Here is an 11,588-nt window from a genome sequence, read left to right as displayed (position 1 = left end):
AATTTCAGTGATGCCAGTAAATCAAACGATCAGCATTCTTATTGTGAATGCTTTTGGTGTCTTTGATCTCCCCCTTTTTTTTAGAAGAATAACTAAATCATTGCAAACCTCATGGTCACCAGCAGGATGCCAGTCCCCATTTAGACTGGCAGAGCCGCAGCTGCTGTACCACCAACCGCCGCTACCTGTAAAGGTACATTCCCTTTGAGAAATGTTTTAGACATTGTACATTTAACCATCCAAGAGGGGCAGCTGTGTACACCCATCACGAGATGGCTCCCCAAATCTGTGTTAGTTTTCAAATGACTGACATTGAAAATGCCTTGGATAACTAAGTCTAACTTCAGTAGATATCTCAGCGACACACTACATAGATGTCAAAAAGTGTAAATTTCTTTCTTCATGTTTTGGTGATAATTTTAGTACATTTTAGATTGTTTTCAACTTAATTTGTAGCACCTTATAAATAAAACCTGTTTGAGTCAAATAAATAATTCTGATTAATACAAATCATTTATCTATGTTATATTTCAAATTTCCAGTTAGATAATTTAGTTTTGATTCCGTGTAATTGTTAATGTCATATGCATGATGGCATCTTTCAGCCTTCTCAATTTTTTAATTGGCCTGTTGTCGTGTCTTTGGTAAAACATAGACAAGGACATTTACACTGATCTGTTTTCCTGTTGATGCCTTGTTTCACAGAGGAGCCCTGTGTTAAAATAACGCTATAGCACCCTCTATTACCTCAAGTTTTATTGTGCGTACATGTTGCATTTCCCAGGTGCTGTGTCACCAGGGCCTCACCCAACGCCACTATTGGGAGTTGGAGTGGCGAGGACGCTGGGTGGATGTCGGTGTTGCTGTGAGGGGGATCCGTCAGAGGGCGGGCTCTCACCTCAGTGGGTTTGGCTACACAGACCAGTCCTGGAGTCTGTACTGCTCCGAGGATCATTACCAGGACACCTGGGGGCCAAAATCAGGATAAGTAAACCAGATACTGTATGTAATTATAACCCTTATGCATTTAATTTATACCTCTATCAACATGATGGGCTGCGTTTTTTTTTTTTCATATTGCTAACTTAACATACTCACTGAGACACTCAACTTAAAGATGTCTAACTGCATTTGCCATGTTACTTCTTCCTTGTTTTTGGCTGAATGCTGCTTAGTGTTATTTTGTGTTATTTTTTATCTAATTTGATGTGATTATTCATTTGATCTATTTTTAAGTCCATGCATTATCTTGATAATTATGAACTAAAACCATATATAAGGCTCAATTTGTCATAAACAAAGACATAATTTACTTACCACTGGAAACATATAGTTAACTTACCAGCAATGTCTGTTGAGTTATCCTCTGTAGCTGAACTGTAAGTTAGAGTGGATTCCCCTCGATCTGCTGTGTGGGACAAAAATAGAACAGAACATAAAGTAGATAAAACAAGATAAATCATAATAGGTAATGTCCAATTACAAGAAGACAACACAGTGAATTGTGACTTTAAAACGTATTTATATGTAAATATATCTTGAATTTGACCTTGATTTGTGTTATTTCTGTTTTGCCTTTATTTTGTACACTTTTACTCCCACACAAAAACACAAATTTTTCAAATGTCATAGTGAGAGATGACTTCTTCTCTGTCATACATCATCTTAGGAGATTTTGTTTCATGTACTATCTGTACCCTGTGACCTCTGACCTTTTAATTGGCTCTTTGTGATGCTTGACAGTCAGTCGTATCACAGCAATCTTCTCAGCAATGTTGCCCTCTAGTGGTGGAAGCTGTCAACATCATTAAAACAACCAACCAGCTGTCATCAGGTATTACCCAGCATGCTCCTGAGCCTTACAGCTGCATGCAGCGGTGTTTCAGGACAGCAGGAGGCGCTCAACAACTCAGCAGCTGTCACTCAGGTTACAGCAACTCATAATCATGTTCTCATTCAACATCTACAGACGGACAGAGGGAGCGCGTTATGAAGTAAAGTCATGATTGAGCTTCAGACTGTAACTTCCACAGGTCAAAGTAGAACAACAGTAGATCTGGTATCACTGATGAGTGAAAGAGTCGTGCATATAAACAAGTAAAGATACTTAAGTAGTCATTTTTATTTGATTTATATCAAAATGATGTCATCAATAATCAACAGCATTCCTGCAGAGGTTTGGTGCTGCTCAGTTGTGACCCCCTGACAGAAGAAGAGACAACATCTTTCTCTCTCTGGCACTGCTTCTGCTTCACGAGGACCCGCAGACTGCAGAACCAGCTCGGCTCGCCTCCGGCCTTCGATTTTGTCCTCAGCAGGATTCTCTCTCAGTTTCACGAGGCCTCCGAGACCTCCGAGACCTCCAAGACACATCTTTTAAATGTTTCACTTTTGACAGTTTTCTTTGAGGGATTCTGTATTGAGGGTCAAAATGGTTTTACTTTTTAAGATTCTGCTAAAGACACAGTATACAGTTTCTGCCACCAGGGTTTTCTCAGTCAAAACAAAAACAATAAAAGACTTGAAGCAGCGTGGGATCATGGGAGTTTTGTTGTCATTGTTAAATGGCCACCTGACGTGACTCAGGCAGAAACATTCACAGCAACGTCATGTATTAAAGTTTCATTTATGTTACGTTACGTCACATTCACTGACTTCCCTCCTCACTCTTTGACATATCGATTATGTGATATAGAGTTTCATCTTCCAAAATTTTTTGGGATGTAATTTAAAGGTCCCATATTATGAAAAACATATTTTCTCTGGTGTCTACATATATATGCTGGTCCTCCCTGAGCCTACTAACTCCCAGTATGAGGAAAGCAAGTGATTCCTGCATGGTCTCTGCAGCCCACCCACTGGTAAAACAGGGCTCCTTCAGGCTGTTCAGAATCAGCTCATTTTGTCATGTATCGACAGGAGAGATTTTCATAGGCCAGCCTCCTCTGCGCGGTGATAGGAGATATCCGAGAGGGGGGTGTCCATCCCCGAGGAGAAGTTCGGTGTGTCCAGCGGTAAGATAGCAGTGTTTCGCAATGTCGTGGCTCAGAGTTAGACACGCAAATTGCTCTGTTGTTTGTTGTATAAATCAACATTAGTGCCTATCAGTGTTGGGCACGTTACTTTTAAAAAGTAATTTGTTATAGTTACTAGTTACTTCTCCCAAAAAGTAACTGAGTTAGTAACTGAATTACTCCACTATAAAACTAATAAGTTACCAGGAAAAGTAACTATTGCGTTACTTTTATTTCTTCCCCCTTTTGAGCTCGGCAGTCATTTTAGCATACTCAGCATCTAGAAAATGTCTTTCTGCATGGCGGACCGGCTCCTGCTCTCCCCGATATTTTACCAGTGAGTGCTCTGAAGGAGTCTGAGTCAACTGTTGATAACGCGAGCAAGTTCTCAACAACATACCTGTCTATCATTGCATTCAGTTCAGTCTGTGTCACAAGTTTTTGTGAAGCTGTTAGCGGAGCTCACGTTAGCCACACCTGGCCTGCTCTCATCATCAACAGCGTCAGCAACAGAGTTTTTGGTCAGTGTTACTGAGAGATGCTTCATTAGATCAGAGTTGCTTACAACGGACGTGGACAAAAGAGATTAAAGTAGTGTCTGTACTTCCACTTTGAAAACGTTAACTTTCCCTCCATACATCTCTGCAGTTCACCTCTGCTTGTTTGTGTGTGTGAGGCTGCTGTGTGCGTGTGTGGTTTGTGTGTAAACCGAACATTGCCACTGATTGGCTTAAGAACTCTCACTCAACGTTAGAGAACCAATCACCATCACTTATGCGGTTGTCTTGCCCCTCCCTCCTCCCTCACCGGAGGAAAAAAAAACCAGCTCCGGTGGAGCAGCTTCAATGATCAGCTTCAGTTTGTAACGCGCCACATTTAATAGTCGGTAACGGTAACGGCATTGTAACGGTGGAAATAGTAATTAGTTAGATTACCCGTTACTGAAAAAAAGTTACGCCGTTAGTAACGCCGTTTATTCTAATGCCGTTATTCCCAACACTGGTGCCTATATTCTGCCCCTGCTACAGAACAACAGAAGAGACGGTGGTTACGTCTACGCTACCCTTCCTGTTAGCTTGTATGTGTGTGCTAACCACTTCACATTGGACTGCTACAGTAACGAGGGTCAGTACAAAGCTGGCTTTGCCTCGACACTGACCCTCCTAAAAGGATCAGTCCCACCCAAACCCAGCAACTGCACCTGAGCCACAGGTAAGTGTTGCCACGTTTTGATAGTATTTACAGTTGCCGAAGAACTATAAGTTACCCTCACCATTAGCAGGAGCTAGCATTAGCTACATGGTAGTGACTGTAACAACACATACGAACAAACTAACATATTTAGACACTAACCATTCTGAAACGTCCTGCTGCAGCCGCAGAGTCTGTATTTCTTCAGGAGCCTCTCTTTCTGGGTCTGATTCTGGATCAAACTGGTATGGTTGAAAGACAGCCTCTTGGCGAGCCATAGCGATACATCCATCTTAAACATTAGCGCATGTTACCATGCTGCTCCCTGAGAGGGGCATGTAGCAGGCTAGGCAGTAGGGGTGTGAATCTTCACTGGTCGCACATGCTCTAAGAAAGTTTCTCAAGTTAGCGGTATTCCCGAGGTATTTGATTTCTCTGTGACACACTTTACACACCGTGTGTGTCTTGCCCAGTTTGCACTTGTCAGTGTCTTCATAAAATCTGAAATGTGTCCAGACGACCGCTTTTAAAATGCTACGTGAACTTGTTATGACTTTTTCCTCAGCCATGAGGTGGTGACGTCAGTCAGATGAGACACATTTACCACAGTTACTGTGAACTGGCGGAAAGAGTAGAACAGAGAGAGGGTTGAAACGTAGTAGGACTTGTACTGGCGTGGCCGAAAATCAACAAGTTACGTTAGTAGGCTATAATGGATTATGGTGTGTCACTGCATCGGTGCATAATCGTCCATGTCCGCATCACGATGTGTCGTTAAAATGATTAATTTCCATACCCATACAAGGCAGGCGTTGACAGACGGAGCTCATTAGCATTTAAAGGTGCAGGCACAGAAACAGCCTGCTCTCAGTACAGCTCACTTGAGTGACTTTTAGACAGCTGAAATTCAGGACCACGGATGGGTTTGGGGCAATACATTTCAAATACAGTGTTGTTGGACCTCTGACAGCTATGTGAAATTGATGAAAAACAGTATAATATGGGACCTTCAAGGTGTCAAATTGTGGTGTATTTGAAACAATAAGGAAAACAAATTCCGCATCACGAAATGCCATTTAGGTTTACAACCTTTATTAGTAAGAACAAATGAAATGAAGAACAGCCTCTTTCAACAATGGAACAAGCCTTTTACAGATGACATGGTGCTTGATGGCCCTGGTGATGTACTGGGCGCTGGCTCCATGTCACCCTTAGTGACAAACTTCAGCATTGACCCTGTTATGACAAGAAATCCATCATACAAGCAGATTATTAAGATTTGTTTTGGTCCACAGACATGAGAGTGAAAGTATATCTCCCAGACTGTTGCTGAAGCACAGTAACCTTTCATTTTTGAAATTACAGATGAGTGTCGCAAAACAGGTCGTCAGGAAGTGAGCAGAAACACTAAATATAGACGCTGGGGGTGCAGGTGTCACAGCTAAAACTGTGTGACATTATCATACCTGCATATACCAACACTTTTCATAGTTGCCTGCACAACAACTTGAACATTCTTAGTTAACGAGACCGATCCCTGTGTGTTCTGTATGATCGTTATCCACACACAGCACAGTTTCCTGTGGGTATATTTTTCCTTTCCCCTGCTGGTTTCCTGCACACTACCATTCCGTAACACATCGGGGGCAGGGAGTTCTACAGAACTTACTTATATCTCAACCCTCCCGGTTTCCAGTGGTACGTCAGCAGCGAACAAACATAGTCTGATCAATAGCAGATCAGGCCGGTGGTCTCTGAGCCTCCCAAGCACTCTCCTCGCACAGCGCAGGATAGATCCTGTGGAGGAGGTTCGTGGGTAAATCCAAGCTGCACATCCCATCGCTGCTTTTTTTTTTGTACAGCCTCAAATTCCCAGAGAGAATAAAGGAGAGTTCACGTGACAGAGTGCGGTGGGTGTCCCCGAAAAAATGTTCCTGCTCGAGTCAGCACTTGCCGGAACTACAACTAGGGAGAAGCTTTTTCCTTGCCCGAGGGGATTTGGTCTGGTACTGGCATGAAACATCTGACAACTGCTTAATCACAGGAGAGGGGGAATTCTTGGCTATGTGAAAGACTGCAAACAAAGAAAATTCAAAGACAGAAGCATCGATGACTTTAAAATAGTATTTTACCCATTTTCATCATAAAAACTACTTCCTCATTGTCCTGACTGAAAAGTCCAAAACATTTTCACTCAACATTTATGCAGGAATATGAGCAGTCTGGATGTTTGTTTCTCTGCCCCAAGGCTTCTCAAATGGAAAACACATCCCATAATGGTTCATGCAGTCAGGACACAAATGCCCACAAGCGGAGATTTTTTTTTTTTCAGTGACGGACTATTGTTTGTTTTTAAAGTTCGTGTAAATCAAATTCAGCCATTTTCTTCTAAACACATTAGATAGGTCATAAATGTATTTCCTTAAAACATGTAAAAAGTCATTCAACCATTTAGCATTAAATTGTGGAGCTATGCTCACAAACTGTGTTTCAAAATTTCTGTGTTCAGGATTTAATGGGCGGGTCAGAAATCATGGCCGTTGCATAAACCCGGCCCTGCTGCGGAAGCAGTATAAATACATTCAGCGCATAGGTGGTTATTCCGCTCGCTCTCAAGTCTTGGATAGCATCTCTTACGATAGTTTGCAGCTAGCTAACCAGTCAATCAGTCAGCTAACCAGTCATGTCTCCTCCACGTCGCTCGTGCATCTTTCCTGGATGCCACAGTGTGCAGGGTAACGGCTCTGTTAGCTTATTTAAGTTTCCTATGGACGACAACGTAAGGAAACGGTGGATCTATTTTGTCAAGAGGAGCTACTGTGGAGAGATCAAAATCACTTCCAACACTCGTCTCTGCAGTTTCCACTTTACCCCTGATCACCCCCCGATTATCCACCATCACAGCCACTGGCATTATGTGCCCGCCACCGGCTTGCATCCTCCCGTCCCGCCGACAGCGGGTGCCACCATCACGGCCGCCGGCATTATGTGCCCACCACCGACCCTCACGGTCTCGCCGACAGCGGGTGCCACCATCTCGGCCACCGTCATTAAGTGCCCGCCACCGGCTTGCATCCTCCCGTCCCGCCGACAGCGGGTGCCACCGTCACAGCCAGCGGCATTATGTGCCCGCCACCGACCCTCTCCGTCCCGCCGACAACAGGTGCTCTCATCTCCGCCACCGGCATTACGTGCCCGCCAAAGAGTGTAAGTGTGTGCTTATGTTATAAATATTGTACATTTGGGCCAGTGTTGTGGGTAACGAGTTACAAAGTAACAGATTACTGTAACGATATTACTTTTTTGGGTAATGCATTACACTAAAAATAACGGTAACTACACTGCTTTACTAGCAGGCTCTCTCCAGGTTCCCCAGGATTAAGGAAAGGCAGCCTGGGCAGTATTGTTCTGACCCCGAGGAGGAACAGGCTGTCAGATAAAAGATTTGAAAGACTTTTGCTTAAGTGATACAATCGTTATTTTGAAGAATAGAGAGGAAAATTAATTGAATGGGATAAAGTTTTTATTGCACTTTCTGTTTTCACTGTTGCACTTTTGTTGCACTTTGTGTTTCCTGCATTGTTATAATTGCAACACACAATATTTCATTAATAGGTTCAAGAGTATGTGATTTGGTACGTTACCACCTCTGGCAGCCACATCTCCTGGAGTTAGAGAAGAGCAAGCTAAGGGGAAAATAATGCTTTTGGAATGACATGAATTTTCTGTTTATTAATTAATTACATTTTCTGTTTCCTTTTTATGGGCTTAAGTGCATTAAGCCAGTGTGTTTTCATGGTATGGGATAAAGTGACCTTTATTTTTATATTTTTCATTGACCACTTAATTTTTTGTTTGCCAGGAATGTAATAACAAGCTGGTTTGGTTCTCAGGGAAAGATTTTTATTCTCATGTTTCCCAAAGCCTTTGTTTTGAAACTTGTATGTTGCTACTGATTGACCTCACCATAGCCTCCTTTGTCCTGTTGTTTGTGGATTTTACAGTGAGGCGTTTTTCTTTGTGCAGACAGGGATACTGTTCTTTCATATGTTATACAATAAACACTAAGTGATGATAGGGCTATGATGTTTGTCCTCTATCTACTTGGTAAATTAAGAAATGGGAAAGTAAAGTAATAAGTAGTGAAGTTACTTTTCAAATGCAGTAACTAGTAAAGTAATCTTATTACAATTTACAGAAGTAACTAGTAATAAGTAACTAATTACTTTTTTATTTAACTTCCCCAACACTGATTTGGGCAATTAAATGCATTTTGCTGAAGGTGCAAATCCTGAAAGTGATTTTACATCGTGCATCCTGTCATGCCCATGTAATGTTAGCAAATGTTATTGCATTTAATCATGACATGATTTGGCCTCATTCCCTGAGCGGAGTCCATCTGACAGCACAATGATAATCCACAGGTAATATTTTATGTGCACCAATATAGCTATGACAAGGAATTATATGTAGACTGGTGTTTTACATTTGTGTGTAATGTAAAACATGGACTGTGAGGAACGAGGCTGAGCACTATCAGTGTCTGACTCAGAGTCAGTTTCTGGCTCTGATGGCTCAAACAGGTCGGGCTCGGTCTGTCTGATGATGCTGCTAGCTTCCATTGTTACTGTAGGTTATGTCCTTGTACAGTACACGGAGGAGGCTCCCCTCCCGTGTGTGGGCGTGGTTCCAGCGCCTCTAACTGACACGCCCCCAGCGTGAAGTGCTTGTTTTTCCATGATTTTGAGACCTAATTTTATATACTTAGCAATTTTTTTAATCTTTCAAATTTGGCTCAGTGGTCAACGACACATGTTTCTGTGGTGTGACAAACTCATAACACAAATTTATTGCTGCTTTACACGGACTTTACATGTTACAGTTGTTTGAGTGTTAAAGCCGGCGCTTCATATTTAAATCAGGAGGTCCCAGGCGAAGTCAGGGGGAGAGAAAAAGTCATACAACGCCAACTTGTAAAAACTAAACATAAGTAAAAACAGTGAATATACAAATGTATTCAGGCTTATCGATCAAGGCATTCCGGATAATCACTAAACTCAAAACCTCTCTCATTTCCTTCACGTTCCTGTGGTTCCCCTTCTGTCTCGGGATTGTTCCAGTCAGGAATGGAAGTTCCGTCCGTCAGTTGATCTCCTCTTCTCATACTCATTTCACCACTTCACAGCATCACAGCACATTCTCACTTGCTTGTGAAGCTTACAGTAATCGTGTGATGATAATATTTAGGCACACAAGTTAAGCTCTAGTTGAAGCTGCTGCTGCTGTGGAGGTGAAAAAAAGAAATCTGGCTTTCGAGTGTGATGTGTGTCGCTTCCAGCTCTGCTCAGCTGTGACGTGACAACAAGATGGCTTATCTGTGAAGCAGCGCCTGAACAGCGTTCAGTCAGCGCTGAGTTTATAAAAAGAAACTAAAGTTAAACGTATTAAAAAGTAACCGCTGTTTGTGCTTTCCATGTGCTCTGAGCCATCAGCTGTCTGATCAGTGCTTCACATGTGCACTGTTTAACATAGATAAGAATGAAGCAAGATGTCTCACTAAATGTCATTTTTTTTATTTAATTTTTTTTTTATTGTTATCTACCAGACCAAATTAAAAGTTTAGATGCACATTTTTCTCTCTAATGCTCAAATCTAATGACTAAATAAGGAAGATCACACAAAATCACAAAAACTCAACCAAAATGCTTCATCAATTGCCTGCTGTGTGTGTGTGTGTCAGTTTAGTGTTTCCTGTTTTATTTTGCAGGTTTTATCCTTTTGCGTCCCAAATGAGCACAGACCAAAACAGCAGTGCTGAGTATTTTAACAGAAAAATATCCATGTGGGACCCCAACGCTCTTAGTCGGAGCCAATTGAGGAAACAGGATTTCAGGGCCTTTAAACACAAGAAGGTTGGTGGTTAACTCAAAAGTGATGCTCCTGCAGGTCAGAGAGTGATAAAAGTATAAGAGAAAACTTCCTCTTGATGAGCATTAGCAAGGCTGGTGAATCTTAAGAAAACTACATTATAACTGGTTTCAGAGCTCTGAAACTTATTGCTTGCGGGGTAACTTGGTTCTAGGTACATATACAGTAACATAAATTAGGCGGCCATTAACCAACTGTGACAATAGCTTTCTCAACATCCCATCAAAGTCATAGACATATATACATAGACGCCTCATTGAGCGCTGGACCGTACGTCGACGTCGCCGCCATATTGGAGGAGGCAGATCCGCCCCGTGAACTAATACGAGTCAATGGAGTGAACTTTATAAAGCTCCTTCTACAAAGTGCTATAAGTTAATGTGTCTCATTTACACATTCACACACATACGGATATATTCAGGAAACAGAGAGGAACCAAAAACAACGTCTGTAACGTTCTCTGAGGATTATAAATGTTAGCTAATCCTCATATGTTCAGTATACAGGTCGGCACCAAACCATTTTATAATGTTTTTATGAGTGTTTACAGCTGCTAATGTATGTAACGCTGTTACTGTGATGATACATGAGTTAAATATTCAATCTGTCCATAATAACCACATCCTGACATGCAAATGAGACATCTGTCCGCCATACTGTCAACTTGGTTAATCTAATTTAACTTTATATGGACAACTGACTGCATAATATACGAATCAGAATCAGAAATACTTTATTGATCCCCGATGGGAAATTCAAGCGTTACAGCTGCTCCCATTCAAAGTCAAGAATATGCAGAAAATACTACTACTATGATTTCACTAATAATAATGTTGAAAACTATATGTGGTGCATATTTATAATAGTAGCCTGCTGATACTTCACTTTTTTTTTTACCATGAAATGTTATTTTATACCATATTTGTCATGGTGTGTATCTCTTCACTGCTGTTGCAGTTTCTCATCTTGATTTGCAGACTTTATTTTTGTCGCCATGATATTATTAGTCAAAAATCCCTGTATTTATAAAATGACGGTGTTTTTGATTCACACAGATGCCACATTTGCATGTCAGGATGTGGTTATTGTGGACAGATTAAATATTTAACTGTCACGTATCATCACAGTAACAGCGTAACATACATTAGCAGCTGTAAACACTCATAAAAACATTATAAAATGGTTTGGTGCCGACCTGTATACTGAACATATGAGGATTAGCTAACATTTATAATCCTCAGAGAACGTTACAGACGTTGTTTTTGGTTCCTCTCTGTTTCCTGAATATATCCGTATGTGTGTGAATGTGTAAATGAGACACATTAACTTATAGCACTTTGTAGAAGGAGCTTTATAAAGTTCACTCCATTGACTCGTAGTAGTTCACGGGGCGGATCTGCCTCCTCCAATATGGCGGCGACGTTGACGTATCGCAGCAGCGGGCCAACCCGCTCA

Source organism: Sparus aurata, chromosome 14 (genome assembly GCF_900880675.1).
Source record: "Sparus aurata chromosome 14, fSpaAur1.1, whole genome shotgun sequence".
NCBI classification, from domain to species: domain Eukaryota; kingdom Metazoa; phylum Chordata; class Actinopteri; order Spariformes; family Sparidae; genus Sparus; species Sparus aurata.
The sequence above is the reverse complement of the archived record's forward strand: the minus strand, read 5'-3'. Positions refer to the sequence as shown.